The following is a 17,791-nucleotide window of genomic DNA, read 5'->3' on the forward strand; positions in this document are numbered from 1 at the left end:
CGCCCTCGGCCAGCGGCTCCCTGGGCGCCCGGGGGGGGCGGGGGGAATCCCCGGAGGGGGAGGGGAAGCCGCCGCCGCTCCTGCCGCCGCCTCTGAGCCGCCGCGTCTGCCCGAGGCCGCCCCGGCGGGGAGCTGTCAGGCGCGGGGCATCTCCTCCTCCTCCTCCTCCTCCCCGCGCGTGTGCCTCCTGCCGGGCAGCGGCGGCGGCTCCAGGCGCTGCCGCCGCCGCCGCGTAATGGCGAACCCGGCGGTGAGTACGTGCGAAGGGACGGGCTGCTCCCCGCCACCTCCGGAGCAGGCCGCGCTCCAGGTGCCGGAGACACCGGCTGGCCCCGGCGCCCCGTCAGCCCCTCCCGCCCCTCCTCCCGCCGGGGGACGGCGCGGCGCGGCCTGCTCGTCGCCCGGGCTCTCCCCGCCGCCGCGCCTCGACCTGCTTCCGCCCCTCGCCGACACCGGCGGCGGAGCCGGCGGGCGCGGGGCTCCTCGCCGGTCCCTCGCACCTCTCCGGCGGAGGTGGGAGGAGGAGGAGGAGGAGGAAGAAGGGGGGCGGCGGCGGCGGCGGGGCGAGTTTTTGCTGGGGGCGGCGGGGGTGGCGCGGGGCAGGATGGAGGCGGCGGGGCGGGCGGGGGCGCCCAGGGATGCGGTCCCCGCCGCCCCCGTCCTCCCTGCCCCGCAGCGGGGCTGAGGGGGCCCGCGGGCGGAGGGGCGGCCGGCGGGTGGGGGCAAAGTTTGGAGGGGAGGAATGGGGCCTTGCCTCGGTAGCGGGGCGGGGGAGAGGCTGGGTGTCCTGCCCCTGGCGTCTTTCAGGTAAGAAGATGGCAGGGCGAGGGGAACAGGGCTGGTCTCCTTCTGAGGGAAGTGGGAGGAAGAGGTCGGATGTCCCTCTCTTCCCCCAGCGAGAAGGTGGCAGTGGGAGGAAAGGGTTGGGTGGAGGAAGGTAGGGCGAGAATGTCCCCAGGCGCCTTATGCCCTTTGGGAAGGGGGCTGCGTGGCAGGGAAGGGAGGTGGCACCCTCCCAGGCAGAGAAGTGGGAACGTTAGACCTGGTTTCTCGCTACGCAAGGTAATAGAGGGGGGCAGAGAGAGGAGTTAAAATAATTTCCCAGGGCAAGCAAAGTAGGAGGAAAAAGAGGAGCTGCGTTTGGCAACCCACTGGCTTGGATCCATGACAGCAGAAGACGTGGGAGCTGGGGAAAGGAATATGGAAGGGGAGGGTTGACATTGGGCGAGGTGTGTCTGGGAGAGATGGAGATGGGCATGCAGTCTGCTGTCCGTCTGGGCTGGAAGATTTCTGGGGCGAGGAGAACTGGTGGCGCATGGCCGCAGGTTCCCACTGCATGGGTGAGGCTTAGAAAGGGACTTGGCTGTGAAAGTGCAAGGTTGGGATTTATGGACTGACATTTTCCAGGTAGGGGCCGCAGTCTGACTTCCTTCGGTGGTGACAAGGAGAGGATGTTGAGGCTAGCTCCATACTATACGTATATAGTTCTGGGTGGATAGGTGGCATGCATCTTTATTCTGAAGATGAATAAGGTGAAGTGGAGAAATTACGCTATTTCCTACTGAGCCTTAAAGCAGTGAAATGTTAAAACTTCATTATTCCCTCTTCACGCACAAATTTTTGTGAACGGGGATAAAAACTACGAAGAGTCCAGAATTCTCTCATTTGGCTGTATAGCTTTGACGTTGAGGTTGATGCATACACTTTCAGTTTGTAAGAAATGGTTTGCACTCCTCACTGTCTTTGTATCATAAGTGCCTTGAACCTTTAGCAACTAAAAACTTCCTTCAGTACATGAAAGTTGTTTAACTTCATCGGTGTGAGAAAATACAGCTCAGTCTCCCTCCCTTAAGCAGAAGAGATCCAAACCCTTTAGTGTTATAATGTGTGCTCATGGGGGACAAAATAACAATCTGTGTAAAGGGATAAGGTTTCTTATTCTCCTCTTGTGTCTTTTTTTGAGACTTTGTAAGAAGTAGCTGTAAAAAGTAATCCTCTTCTCTAAGGAAAACAAGGCCCATCAGTCCTAAGAACTCTCTGCATCTGTTTTTAAACCTCTGTCATTTGATACCATCAAGTTCCCATCTGGCAGGTGTAAGGTAAAATAATTATTTCACCTTTTTTTATGTGTAAGCATTTGTATGCAAATATAAATATGTCTAGCATTCAAGGCAGAATATTAACATTCAGTCATCTTTGAGCAATATCTGGATTTTTAGCCTCGCTCCGAGTTTTAATTTGGTGGTGCATAGATCAACTTTTTGCTAGTTTCTTTCACAAGGTAAATATTTTAAAATTCATAATTATTCCTATCCTATACTCTGTTAACTCTTACAGAAAGAGTAGCAATTAGTATCTTCTGGTTTTACCTACTTACAAAGTTTCTACACACCCCCAACCACTCACACCCCCAACTAATAATGACTTTTTTTCATTGTTCCTGCGTCTGGCAGATGAGGCTTCCAAAGCACCATGGACTTCAATGCCTAGTTTTTGTAAACCAAAGAACAAAAATTAATATACATGTTTTTGAAAGTTAACCAGTTCAGGGATCTGTGTGCCAGGCCCTATGTGTAAGTCAAGGGCACACAAAGAACTTAGTGGGAAGTAAGGTAGGATGTGAACTTCAGATATCAACAACTCTGTGTTTACTGCCCATTGTGAACTCTCTAACCTTAAAGTAAACCTGAAGTAGCTTTCTCTTTTTTTTCATCATTGGTGGGTAAGCTACATCAATTTACTTTGCACTTACAAGATGATAAGGGTAGGCACATAAGTAGTTACAATGTGTCTGCACTGGTTTACTTTGTGCTAACTTACTTGTTTGCATTTAACCAAGTAGTTCTATTTATAAGAATTTATGCTGCTCTTCATGATGAAGATGTATTAACTTATATCGCTCTGAGTAAAGCTGTCATTTTTACTGTAAAAAGAGTTTTATGTCTTACAATTTTTCAAGAATTTTGAGGAATCTCAGCACCTACTCATTTCACATGAGTTGCTGGTGCTAAATGCTCCTGAAGATTAGTCCAAGAATTCAGTCATGGAGAAATATTGATGAAAGCACAGTGTGGTTTTTAAAAAGTATTTTTAGTGATGTTATCTAAAAGATGTATGACATGAACCACTCCTAAGAGACCACAGAGGCCCTAAAACAGGCATTGTTCATTTGTGTCCTTTTGAGAGAGAGACAAGGTGGATTAAAACAAGAAGATTGACACGCTGCCTTGTTTGTGCAACCTGTATAGTAAATAGATGCACTTTTGTTCTTACTTGCTTTATAGGGCTAGTTGTAAGATTATTTTTCTTTGCTGCATGTTACAATTTTACAATGTAAATTTTCCCTATGATTAGAGTATATGTATCCTTCAAACACTTCAAAAGTACAGGTAAGCTGGACAATTATATATTTTATGGGTCTGGATTCCTTACAGTGCATTTTTTTTTCTTTTATATTAGTCCTGTAGAAAGAAGTGTCCAAACACTGCATCATTGTCTGTCTTTGATACTTTCCATGCAATTTAGAGTAAGCTGGATCTGATGGAGTTGAATAGTGTGATCCTATTCATGACTGGATTGCAGTCTTCTACTTCTTTCCACCACTATATATGAACTAAATTCTCAGTAATGTTTGGTACTTATGTTCATAAATCATCCAGTTGAAATATTTTTGGGGGGTTTAACTGAAATCCAGTAACCCTTAGCACTCAGTTTCTTTTCTAACCAGACTAATTTTGTGGATACTTTATAGTCTTCCACTGACCTATCCATATTTGTCCTTTTAATGGTCTCTGTTCTATTAAACTATGGAGCCACGAGCTTAATGAACACTTAGAAATCTCACACTTACTTGGGCTCACATAGTGTACTCTCATTCTATTTTCTAGTGCTCTTCCTGTAGTTAGAAACGGTGCTTCAGGAATGTCAGATATCTGTGTACACATAAATGGGTGTTGGAGAAACCATCTGATTATTTAGTCAAACATTCAAGAATTGATAGTTAGCGTTATTGGAAATATTTTAGGGTATCGTTGAAGTATTCTCTTTCCCCTTCAGCAAAAGGAACTAAGTAGTAATTCTTTTGCTGATACTACAATCACTGGAAAGAGTTTGCAGCTCTTGCTTTGGCTGAAGGAATAGCAGGATTCTCATATTATATCTATCTGGCCAATTGATAAATGTGAGATTTAGCTGACCAAAAGTCAAGCAGGCTGAATGTACGACTTTCTTATTTACAATAGTGCAGGGAAGAGAGATCTTTTTTTAAGCAGTATTTTTTTCAAAGTATTACATCAAAAAAGTATAACGTGGTTTACAATGACCGTGGTTTTGAGTAACTGCAGTGTTGAAAACTTGCAGAAGACCAACTCTAAATCCAACACTTTTTAACAATGTGGTTAGTGAAGCTATAGCTTGACTTCAGAAACGTTAGCATCTTAGTAGTACTTCCAAAATGTGTCTGTAGTATTTGGATGGATACAAAGCTATATATTAGAACAAGCTTTAGTGATCAAGTAAAAGGTTAGTTTTGGCAGCACCTTGGAACTGAGTTCCCCTTTCAGTGCTGCCTTTACACTACGCTCGCTTACTGAGCTGCAAGAAACATGTTACAAGGGAGGAAGCGTTTTTTGTAAACTTAGAATTCAGCAGAAATGTGTTGGTATGATATGGCATCTGTCAGTAAGCAAATATGTTGAGATCCTCAACTGCATACATATTACTGAAGAGATACCAAATATTAATCTCTTTAGGCCACCAGTGTATATGCATCTTTCTTTTTTTAACATAAAAGTTTTTGGTTTAATCTTAAATCAACAGTTAAAATTTGCAGGAAGATGGAAAAATGTTCCCATCCTTTTTCTGAAGACAAATAGTAATATTGACTTTGTTCTTTATCTGAGTCATATTAGAAAATGTAGTAACTCTGGTTACCAAATTATTTCCTTCTGCAGTGCATTCTTGGGCACTTTTCCCTGTGTTGCATGATCAGTATTAAAAGATTGGTTCGCTCTTTTATGTCGGTCACTAAAACTCAGGAACTCCTCCAAAATTATTCTGCAAATGGCTTTTGAAGAGTAAATGATTTTATTACATTTGATACTTAACAACCTGATGAAGAAAGTGTTAACCTTCAGAAAGATTTCATCTGTATAATGGCATGAAAATCTACCCATCTGATATTCCATATGTTAGAAGAAATCTGAGCACTAGAATAGGATAAGTTTTTGTTTTCAGTTAGCCTGTTGTAAAGCCATCGTAGTTAGTGGCTTCCACCAACATTAAAAACAGTGTTAGGTAAGACAGTGGGCCTAATTCCATATAATATGATGTTGCTTGTTTTAGCATGCAGTTTTTGAAAGTATTTTTTCCTGGTTTTCAGAAGCTAAACTAAAATTTAGCTTCAGAGCCAGATTTTTAGGTAAGTTTTTAAGAATAATTCATAGATACCCTTAAGGGACAGATGAGTATTGTCCCATTTAACTGGGGAAGTTTTTTAAAAGTCCACTTTGTCAGACTCTTGTGGCAGAGTATTGATGTTATAGTAGAAGTTGTCTGAAGTCTCCCTCTATCTATTGGAGGTGATTTCAGGAACGTGTCCTGAGTATTCTGGAAACTGTGAAACAAGACGAAAAATGTTGTTTTGCTTGAGTTGTTATCAGGTGTAATTGATTTCTTAATTTTAGAAGAGTATATTGAACAAGTTGCAAACTCAGAGTGTCTGGCTTAACATGTGCTTGGGAGGAACTTTTCTGAGAAACTTTCATATCAAATCTCCTTAGAAATAGTTTTTTTAAAAAATAGAAGAATTGTATGCAGCCTTTCTCTGAAAGGTATAGACTTCTGTTATAGATGAAACTCCTTATGCCAGCTAATGTTGTATGGCGTGGGAAGTCTGAACCTGTTCTGTTCAGTAGAGTACTATCATGGTATCTTAAACTGGTTTTGTCAAGACTTGATATTGTGCTCCTTTTTTCACAGAGAAGACAAAATTTTCTCTGTCAGGGTCAAGTCTTCACAACTGTTGGTCTGTACTTGTAGATCATGATCCATAGGCATCTGTAAAACAGGCATGATTCTTTGCATTGTTCTAGTTGGTACTTCCGGATTATAAACTTGCAGTAGTTCACAAAGATGCTTATCAGGCTAGAACATGAGAATTATTGGAAGTTAGTATATTATCAGATTGTGAATTGAAAGAGGGCTATGCTGTGAAGTCTTTTGTCTCTGATGTTTTGTAATGAAATCTTAGTTTAGGCCACATGTGAAAATGAGAAGACTTTTTTCTGGTTTTCAATGCAAATGTTTCTCTACATCTTAAAATGGCAATGTAGTTCCTCAGGAAATATACCAGAATTCAGAAACGTATGTTGTAGGTCTAATTTAAGGTGTAATGCTGAAATTAATGACAAAACTGTAGAAACCCTATAGTGCTTACATCAGAAATCTCAACAGCACCAAGAGGATTTTCTTTTTAAACTTATAAGGAAGCTTTTGTAACTGTCTTTCTAGTGACCTGAAGTAAACTGTAAATTACAAATACGTTACACTGAGTATGTTATTCTAACTTTTTTGTAAACTAAAGAGGGTAAAAAGGGGTGTTCCTATTCTGTACAGATAGTATACTAAGATTTGTGGGCAGATCTCTTAAGAAGGTTGCGGTATTCAAACCTGAGGAAAAGAACATTGGGAAATTTTGTTATCTGTATTAGAAAAATAAGCAGGAACTCACTGGACTCCTGAAATTTATGAGTTTTCACAGTTACACTTTGGAGAAGCAAAATGGCAATAATGTTTAAAGAGCAGAACTATTTACTAGTACAGCTTCCTTCAGTAGTCTTGTGGCCAAACCCCTGAACTTCTTAACAGTTTTCTTCACTAAAATAAACTGACTTGGGGGTAGACTTTCTTCTTTTCAAGAAGGTTATCCAAACTTTTGGTATCTTTATAGCTCACAATCAAGTGTAGCAAATTAAGATATTGTCATTCTCTGTATTAATATTGTCCCTTTATTGCAATTAATGGCCACAAAATATAAATGACTAAATAGAATGTATGTATACACCTCAGCCATTTTAATGCAAAGTCTAATGGGTTTGTTTAAACTGACAAGAGGAAGAGTTAAAACTAAATTGGGGGACTATACACTGAAGCAGCTGATGCACATGTACATATTTTGTTCTGCAGGCTGTGCTTTTGAGGGCAATAACCTTTGGCAGAGAGGTGAAGAAGGTAGTTGAAAAGAATAACTTCTTAAACTGGTGCTGTTAAATTTCCTAAAGGTATTTGCAAAGACTGAAGACATAAAAATACACAAGGATTTTGTACAAAACTCATTTCTTTTATTAAATTTACATGATGTTTTAAAAAATAGAAATTGGGGTAAAGTGGTTATTCTAAACTAATTGAAATGAATAGTTTATTTCCTGTTAAACTAACATGTACAAAAGTCTCCATTTTAGTGTCCAAAATGAGGAAGATTACTATTGTTCAAATTTTTTGATTAGTAATAGTAATGCTTTAGGATTCCATCAAGAACATAAGAAATCCATGTGCACTTAGGGACATGTGTATTTGTCTTTCAGTATTTTACGAAGATATTATGTTAGTTGGGCTGTAGAAGATAATTTTTAAAAAACTTTCTAACATAGTTTAATATGTATCTAGGCATGCTTGTAACAAATTTAGTTCTGGTTCTACTTAATAACGTATAAGTTTTGTTGTATATCGGTGAATTTTACCAATTCAAGATTTAAAAGCAAGCATTAAGACTCTCTTCTAAAGAAGGAGACTTTACAGAACATTTTTTTTACTGTATCACATTTAACAGATATATATACATACATATTTATATATGTGTAATTCAAAGTTAACATGCAATATAGCTTATTTGAGAATCTGTGGAGATAAAACTTTCTTAAGAAGCAAAATGAGATCTAAGTTCCTTTTGTGTGGATTTCTCTTTGGCACTTAGTATAATCTTCAATGATTCTTCTGCTGTCTGAAGTATTTCTTGTATTTTACGTTTAGAATAATGTATTGTAGGTTTGGTGAATGTATATTTAGTTATATATGGGTTTTTTTCTTCTTTTCAACACAGGATTTTGCAAAGTTCTAAGTACTCTACAATTGTCTCCATATTGGAAGCTGTTCAAGCAAGTGGACACTGTCCTAGAGTAAGAAACATTTTATTTTTTTTCTTTATTTTGAACATTCACAAAGAATCCAGTTGAGGAAGGATTCAAAACATAGCTGTTTTGGATAGCCAAGAACTTAAAGATAGTGTTTGTATTATATGGTAGTTACAGGTGAATTAGGTTTCTTTTTTTACTGTTGAATTCTTACAGCTAGGATAACTTACTTGATTGCAGGTTTTCAATTTTTCTTTTTTTTTTTTTTTTCAAATAAAAATAAATTTTTGAATACCTCTATTCAGTTAATTTATATATTGTAAAACCTTCATGCTACAACTTTGTTTAGTCAACAAAGAACTTTTAAATAAACAGAAGTTAAGGAAATAAAAATATATATTGAAAGGCTGCATAAAAGCTGACAGTTAAATAATTTCAAACTTGATTCTAATTTCTGGATGTGAAGAGGACTTTGCATGATGAGAGCTCTGTTTGCATGGTGGGAGTTCCAGTATAGAAAATGACAACAACTAGAGGAAGTTTTCTGGCTGTTCTCATACAAAGTTCGTCTCACTTCACATAGATGGCAAAGAAAGATAGAAGTAATTTAGCAACCTTCACCTAAGTATGTGTTTGGGTACGTGTTTATTGTTTATGAATTCTAGAAAAAGATCTCTGCACATAATTTAAGTGTCCGTATTAATGTAGAGCTGAGACATTTTAGTTTAGCAACCTTGGCATGAGTCTTGAAGTTACTGAATAATAAACGGGGGATAAATGTAATAATTTATGTACCAAATTAGTACCGAACAAAATTTTTTACTGGCACATTGCAGGCTTTTGATAGCTGTTATAACCAATTTATACCTTTGACATACATTACAATGGTGTCTCGAAGATGTGGGGCGAAGAAATAATCTTTGTGTTAAATCTGCTTCTTAATGCACTGATACATACTATCTTGTCTTTTAGTAAAGATTAAATGTTGAACTGTATTAATTAGTCTTGCAAAGGCGTTTAAGAGTTTGTCACCAAGAAACTATATTTAGGGAGAGGGAAATCTGTATTTATTGGAATTGGAGGATGCTCTGTGCCTTGGAGAGAATGATCATGTTTTTGAAAGGGTAGCACTGTTTTATGGAAAAACACACTGGTATAGAATGTAAGTTTATATACTAACTTCTTGTCTTGTCTGTTAATGTTAGAGGGTGTTTTTGTTTGCTATCAGGCTTTTACGCACAGGCCCTAGAAGCCTTTACTTTCACTCACTGCGCATTTTCCCTTAAACTGTGTAATGTTTTGAAGCCTTTTTCAGCTTAAAAAAAGAACCTTTTGAATTTGAGCTCCTCTACCTACTGTCAAGGCAAGGAGTAGGATAAAACTGTTTTGCAAGTATGCTCCTCTAGAAAGGCAGTGTCAATTCCTGTTGGCAAGTACATCTGTCAGTATGTAATAGCATACTGCTGTTAAAAGATAGTATGTACAGGGCTTTTTGCATTGACAGGTTTAAAACCTAACCTCAAAAACTTTTTTTTTTTGTCCTTATATTGTGTCTTAGTTGCCCTAAAACTTTTAGTATTCTGGCACAGACTCTACCCTTCAAACTTAGAGGTTTGTAGTGTTGGGTTGTTTTGCAGTGGTCCTACAAAATGAGCACTTTACTTGCCTATTTATCAGACAGTTATAAAATCATGGCTACTAGTGATTCTGTATTAAATCTGGTGTTCTTGTTTTTATGGTATCTATTGTGGTTTTGAGTTTAAAGTATTGCATTTGAATGTATACTCCTGAAGTTGGTTATTGTGTGACTCATTTACCATGTTTCATTTTCAGGTCTCTAATGATGAAGTATCCATCTGGATTTAAAGCATATCTCTGAGCTTCTTAATTCTTCATAGAAGAGATGTGTTCTAGATTCATGGGTAAGGATATTTTTTTATCTTAACTTGGGCCCTTTTCCTTAGTATTCTGTGATATATTTTTAATTAGATTTCAGCAACTTATTTTTATGTCTTATAGGTCAATCAGATACTTTTATAGTATAGCATTCTTTAGGTGCCTGTGCTAGCTCTTAATTTTGACTCCAGCTAATTATTAAACTTCGGAGTTCTAAGTACCAATGCTCTAACTAAAGCACTGTAACTCAGTATTACAGGTAGAGAAACAGCATGGTGGTATATCGGTAAATAATTAAAAAATTGGTTTGTGATTTGAGATTCCTTTTCTGATATATATAATAGTTCTACAGGCTTTAATTGTGCATCTCACCATACGTCTTCTGAATTTGGAGTTTTGGGAAGACAAAACTCCATCCTGGAAAGCAACAAAAGGGAAGGATCTGAATTTTGTGCAATTAAAAAAACAGCAACACTTTTTTTCGATAATGTAAACCATATTTCATCTGAAGAAACTTTGTGGTATTACACACCCACACTTCAAAACAGTAGAAACAAAACAACCACAAAAATTGCACTAGAAAATACAATTTTTTCTAAATGCTTTTTAATTTTTGTAGGTCTCTAAATAAAACAGCTAAGATTACTTCATACATTACAGAATTTGTATAATATGTTATCTCCATGTATTAAGCACTGCTTGCTATAATATCATTTTGAGACTTCACAAATTTACCTTAAGTTAAAAATTAATGTTAAAATGGATCTCTTAAAGAAGCAGAGTAAGTGGCCCTAACATATGCAGTAGGACTTTCTGATATCGTGCTGGTTTATACAGAGAGTTCTGTAATATACTTTCTCTTTGGTGTAGTTTTGCTCTGTTCAGCTTACGCAGAGCTCTTCTCAGTAAAGAAGCTGTCCCATTCATAGTGAAGGCAAACATCTTTGAGAAGGGTAGAAATTTAAATTTCTCTTTAGGTGCATTTGGAAGATGGATTTTCTTTCCAAGTGAAACGTCACTTGTCATGTCGGTTGACTTGAACTTTTATGAATGACCATAACAATTGACACTTACTGAATATTTTTTTTTCTTATATAAACCTTTAATATTTATTTCCCAGAGGCTATCTGCAAGAGGAGGAGAGGTGGTAGAAGGCAGTTGTGCATGTCTGGGGAGTAGAAGGGGGAAACAGTTACATGAGGGGCTTGGTGCAAGCAAACCCAGTGTAGGTATGAGAACAGACTACTCTGAATTACTATGACAATCACACACAAGCCCGTTTGCTCCAGTTTTATGCTCTTACTCAGTTGGAACTGTAGCTGTGGACTGGAACCTAGTCCTCAGAATTTAAGACCATCAGTTTCAAATCTTCCTAATCTTCAAGTCAACATACAAGGTACTTGAGTTATCTTTTGAGTATTTAGCATGATGTCTGTGAACTATGTAGCACAATAGAATTCTAAATGAAACAGTGTGTTGAGGGTATGATTTTACTGAAGGGATGGCTCATTACTTGAAAATAATTATAAATGCATACCAATGAAAAGCAATTTTAAAATAAAATAATGCATATTTATGTATATATAATTGGATATGTATTTTTTCATTTAATGAAACAGGCTACCAAAACAAGTTTTCACCTAATTTTAGTGATACCAGTAAGAGAAAATGCATCTTTTCAATCCATATTTAGCTACAGATACCATGGTACTCTTGTACAAAGACTTACTTATTCTGTTCTGTTAGGGAATAAGAGAGTTCATCGCTACTGAATGTCTAAATGTTCTTCTACATTCCTGGGATTTTGAGGAGATTGTGCTATCCCTCTGTGCATTTTAAATTTAACATGTACATTGATCTTTAAATCTATAATTGAATATCATTTATATTGACGCATCAGTGGGAAGTACCTTCTGTATTATTTAATTTACTGCAGCTTTTTGAATTTGGCCAAAGCTTTAGTTATAATTAAATCTGACAAATAATCATAGTGTAATTGTCTTTTATTTTTAATATAGGGGAGGGAATGTCTTTATAATTTCTGAATATTAGGCAGAAGTGATCAGTTTAAGTATCTGGTTTTTAACACGTGGTATTGTCTACATCTTTTGACGCAGTGTTCCATCTGCTAATAGATGGACAAATCATAAAAAGCCACAAACCTGTCATGCTGTTGTATGCTACATAGAATTTAGCAAATATAATGATTTTTTCAGTCTCTTTGGCAGATGTCTTGTTTGGAAGCAAGTCTGTTATGCCTGGTTGCATTGCTTTCCTAAAAAGAAAAGAAAAAAACTAAAACACTTTGCGTATAATGTAAAACTCTTCTCTAGTTATGACTCTCTGTGTTTACTCCTTCTGTGTCCTTTAACTGTAGTCTGGATTTCTGTTATGTCATGTTTTTATGACTTCAGTTTTAATTCCTTATGTCTACTAACTTGTCCCTAGCTTCTTTCTGAGATAGCTTCTATTATTTGTCTGGATAGCCATTGTTTCAACTTCTTTTGTGAAAAATGACCATCAAAGTCACTGGCTTCCTCTTATCTGTGATACTGCCACACATTAGTCATGTGAAGCAGTGATACTTAGTTTATCAAACTATGAAAGTGTGAATATCATGGTAATGTACTGTATCTTTACCTGATTTACTTGCTTATAACTAGAGTAGCTTGGTTTTTGTTGTCATGTCATCAAAAGTAATCAACAATGCAATTAAAGAAATAAACCACATCAGTTGTTTTTATTTTCTTGCATTTTACTGCTACTCCCGCTTCATTTTCTTGCAAGCAAAATTTGATGTCTTTGTTCCATTCTATTTTCTTATGTGTTCATTCTTTTTTGATGTATTCTGTAAAATAAATCTTTCTTTCCTTTTCTTCTGGTCTTTAAATCTTGTACCATTCTCTTAATTTCTGGTCTTGCTTGTGTCTGTTAACTACAGCTTGTCTTTTTACAACTCAGATCTACCACATGCTAACGTAGTATAGAAGGGGATCATCTCTTTGAGGCTTCCAGGCTGTCTATTTCCTTGTGGTCTTTCTTTCTGACAAGAATAAAGGGTTGTTATTAAACTCTGATGGACAACCAAAATGGATAAAATTTCCCCCCACACCCAATCCTTTGCAAGGAGTTGCATTAACCGCGTTAACTTGAAACCTCAGTTTCCTAACCTAGCTCTGGTATTGATTCAGTCTTGTTGCACATACACTTAAGGAAAGGAATCAAACCAGGCTGAGTGTAGCCAGTTTAATTTCGAAGTGATTTTGAATATAATAAGTAAAAGTTGAGAAAGACCTTAAAGTTTAAAAAAAGTTAAAATTACAGTAGTAGTACGAGAGCTGCTTTTGTAGGTTAAGACCACCAACAATATTGCATTGATACATATTCTGTTTGTAACTGAAAAGATAGTTTTAGACCATACAGAATACAACATGGTTTGTTTTTAAATGAAAAACATGTGTTATGCAGAAATTAGTATTTTTTCATTCACTTGGACTCATAAATTCTATTTTAATACCATTTCTCCTGTTCTAATACTTTGGTTTCAATCTATAATTTAAAATAGATCTCTTAATGTTAAGGTCTAGTAGATTAAAGAAAGTACAGGTGTTCAGTTTAATGAGTAGTGACCAGACCAAAAAAACCCAAGAGCTGGGAGATGTTACTCTTCTGGTTCAAGTATGTTTGCAGAATAACTTCATACTTCTTGGAGAAAATGCTATGTTTTGTGCGAGGCATCAAATGATAGTCAAAAAATTCACTGTTTAAATTCCAGATGCTTTAGCATATCTGAAGATGGCAAACCCTGAAATGTATTTCAGTTTAACTTGGGGGATACTGCTGATGTTTCCTGGTAATTAATGTTAGAAAACTTCATATTACTTAAAAAAAACCCACAACTTTTTTTTTTGAGAATAGCAGGTCTAATGTATGATTTTGTTACATAGCTGTTAGATAGTAGTTACACTGTAGTAGTAGTAGTAGTTCCTGTTGCTTAGTTTTCTACATAATACCAGCTTGATTACTACAAAGTTGAGAGTGTGAAATACAAAGGGAGAAACTAAATACTAGTAAGAAGCATTGCTGAATGCCTTTGGGTTCCATTATGTTTAAAAAAGAAAACAAAACCTACTGCAGAAAATTCTAAATTTACCAAGTGTCCTATAGTTAGTAAATACTGCTGAAGCAATTCTAGCTGATAGGGGGCAGTAACTTCTTAAATTGAAGTACAACAACTGTAGTCTTCCAGTTGCTTCGTCAGGTTGTACCTCTGTTTTGGTGCTCATTTTATTGTCTAGAATTGGTCCAAGCAGTTCTCAGACATTGATGTTGTAGAAAGATCTTGCTAACTTTAAGCTGGGTAAAGATTAATATTAAATCAGTATACAATAATGGTAGACAATTTAGACATGCAAAGTATTAGAATTAATTTAGTTTTTACAAAAACTGTAACTTCATCACAAATTCTCAATGTAAGAGGGCACAAAGATGTCAAATTGTACTTACTAAGAGAAATCTAACTTTTTACTGTAGTTTGCTTTATTGAGTAGGGATTCAAAACTAGTTTCCCTATTCTGATTCAAAAGCAGCCCCAATAAGAGCTTATCTTCCATGAGAAGTATTTTGGAACTGGTACTATAAAACACTGGCTGTCGTTGCATTGTTAACATTGTAGTTGTCAAGTCCAATAGATGAATGTCTTCAAAATGTTTATTTCCTTGACTGCTCTTCTGCCAGCTCAAGGTAAAAGCATGTCCAAAGTTCGAATTGGTACCACGTATCTGTCTGGGGAAGGAGGAGGCTGGATAAAAGCGTGTTAAACCGTAATTGTACCTGCCATTGTTTTCTATGTAAGAGGGAGTAAGGACATGGAGAAGAGAATCACTTACAGAAAGCATGTAAAAAGTTTTTGTGTCAGAACTTATTTTGTTTCATTAAGTTGGGTGTGAGGACGTAGGATTTTTTTTTTATGGAAAGGACAGAAAAATAGTACTTGTGTGCCAACTAATTTCAGAAATGCATCACAGTTTGCTTTCGTATGCCTTCACAGTTTGCAAGCTGAGCATCTAATATTTCCATATTCAAGTATAGCAGAGAGAAACAAAAAGGACAATTGTTCAATAAATTTGGAGATGACTTTGTGTGAGAGGCTAGTTTCTCCAAATCAAACACCCTTGAATTTCCAAGTTATGGTTTTCTTTGGGCTGAAAAAAATGTGATGGATTTTGTAGACACTGAAGAAAAAGGCTAAGGGTAAAAGTACTTCTCTGGTCAAAAAGCAAGGTGTCTTTGCAACAGAGTTGTGTTCAGGCTATCTACAGCAGTATCCTTTCCAAAAAAGGCTTGGGTTGGGTTTTGTTTTGTTTTTTCACTTTGTGATCTCCTCTTTACAGAGAAGCTTTCTTCATAATAAATGTATGTTGGTCTAATTAGCCTGTAGAGGTTTCTCATGTATCTGGCCTTCAGATTTCTCAGTTTGGAAGTTCGTCTGTGCTATCCATCTTATTTGGATCCTTGAAGTGAAGCTGACATCTTCAGGTTATGTTTCCTTTTTATACCTACTAAGACTTACTGTTTCATAAAGCCTTCTCATTTTAGTAAGAGAGTATTATTTCCTCGTTATTTCCTCCTTTTTCCTTATGCTGAAAGAAAGTAGGAAAACCTAAGATGAAAGGTGTTTCTTGGGTTTTGAGCAAATAAGCAAGTATCTGTGAGGCAAGCTCAGAGTTACAGTGTCACAACTGCAGTGATGCTAGCTGTTATGCATGCTTTTTTCCCATTTTTTACTGTAAAGGTACACAGTCAGTAAAACAGGAAGAGATAGTCTGGTATGTGTTTTTTCAATATGGGGTTGTTTTAGTCCTGTTAAATAGTTCTAGGCTACTATGTAGTTAAACTCAAGAGCATGTATAGTAGGTAATTACCATAGAGTAGCTGGCTCATATGTCACTTACTGTACGTTTAAAAAAAATAAATAAATAATTGTACACCCTATTGTATCTATATTGCTAAAGATGGAAGAAATCTCTCTTTTTGTCTGTTTTTTCAAGTTACCACAAACTGAATAACCTTCCTTACAGTAAAATATAGTTTATCTCTGGGCATAACCAAGGAGCTGTATGCAGTCTGCTGAGCTATTTATACTGAGTCTCAATATGTAAACTTTTATCGATACAGGCTTCAAATTTGAGATTTTAACAGTAGAGTCCTTGTTAGCTTGGAACATGACATTTTACACATGGCTACCATAATCTCGATCTATCGTTCCTCAGATGGGGGTTTCTGTAATTAGATCATTTGTTCTGTGTCTACGTTATTCTTTCCTTGTACTTAATCTGACTTGCTTGTCTCTTCTTAGCTAAAATAGCTCTTCCCCGACTTATCTTTTGAGTTGAAATACTGTTAAGATGAGAGATGATTATATTAGAAATGGTACAAAAACCTAAAACCGTGACACGTCATCTACCTGGATCCTGATGTTGGTTTATCATCTCTTGGAAGGTGTTTGATACTGAGAAAGTCATCATTCTGTTGCTTTTAATCATAAGCAGACAACTTAGTAAGTGTTGGAAGATAACAGGGTCTAATTTATGTTAGTGCTTCCTTTAACTTGGGACTTCAGGGAGTCCTAACTTCAAGCAGTAAGTTCCGCATGTATCATCTGGAATCCACGGTTACTTTGTTATGCTAAGCTGTCACCTTCCTAAGCCTCTGTGCCCTTTTTATAGCATGCTTGTTCTCTATACTCATAGTAATTAACACTCATACCAATCCATGCTTGATAGATGTCACCACTTGGTGTCTTTCAGTGTGATACAAGATCCATCTGTCCTTTTCCTGTGTAGACCAGAAGTTTTATATACCCAAACCCTCAACAAGGTTTATTAATTTAGTTTAGGCTTTATTCTGACTATGGTCACAACACTTTCAGTGGACTAGGAGAATAAGCAGAACAGATTTTCATCAGTCTTTTGTCAAAGACTACTTTGTACTTAATAGGTTCAATGTGGACATTGTCCATCAGAGAATATTTCAGATTTTCAGTGTGTCCATTCTGGAAGGATCCTATACTCATTTTATTCTTGGGAGAATTCATTAATGAAGAATTGCAGTTGGAATAAAGGAGGAGAGCATGAAGATGAGCTTTAGTAGTAGGGTCAGGAATTAAAAGCTGTGACTGTTTCCTTTTTTTCTTTATAGTTGGGTATATGTGTTGACAGGGTGAAGGAATGATTATTCCATGAAGATGGTAATTGAAAGTGATTGCTCCTCTATTCTAGAGGCTTAGTAGTTATCTGGGAAGGTAAATTACCAGAGAGACACATTTTCGACACGTTTTCATTAATTTCCCATTCTGTTTGATTACGCTACGAATGTGCAAGTTTTTAGGCTAAAGTTAAACTAACCATCCTTTTCAGCTCCTCTTGCCTGAAACCCCCAACTGCAAACTAATTCATTGGTGATCACTCAGTGATACTATGAATAAATAAAAAAGAAAACCAACTTGTATTTCAAAACTAGGTAAGTGTGTAAACTCTGTTGTGGAACCAAACGTAGTTCTTTTCCTGTGTTTATCTTTGACTGTATCACTGTATTAATCCTCTTGTCTTTCCTTTAAATAAGAGTTTTATGTCTTTAAGTGAGATAAAATACAGTTTTTCAGAATCTTACTTAATGCAACTTAAATAGAAGAAACAGAGTATCTCAGCTTTTCCTACTGAAGTCAAGGTAGCTTTGTTTTTAAATGTGGTTTATAACCTCTCAAG

At 37.2% G+C, this 17,791-nt stretch overlaps 1 protein-coding gene across 6 annotated transcripts in view; it reads left to right on the top strand.

Moving 5' to 3' along the window:
* CHD9 (chromodomain helicase DNA binding protein 9) overlaps positions 1-17,791 on the top strand; it is a 101,948-nt gene that overhangs the window by 216 nt on the left and 83,941 nt on the right. For 3 of the 6 annotated variants that reach the window (XM_069793654.1, XM_069793660.1, XM_069793659.1), the window contains exons 2-3: positions 8,099-8,174; positions 9,963-10,051. The gene's annotated coding sequence lies outside the window, so the exon portion shown is untranslated. Of the gene's footprint in view, positions 1-95; positions 251-1,983; positions 2,100-8,098; positions 8,175-9,962; positions 10,052-17,443; positions 17,547-17,791 lie in introns of those variants that run through there. The other 3 variants (XM_069793658.1, XM_069793655.1, XM_069793656.1) reach the window with 3 other exon arrangements.

Source organism: Haliaeetus albicilla, chromosome 10, assembly GCF_947461875.1.
Source record: "Haliaeetus albicilla chromosome 10, bHalAlb1.1, whole genome shotgun sequence".
Classification (NCBI taxonomy): Eukaryota; Metazoa; Chordata; class Aves; order Accipitriformes; family Accipitridae; genus Haliaeetus; species Haliaeetus albicilla.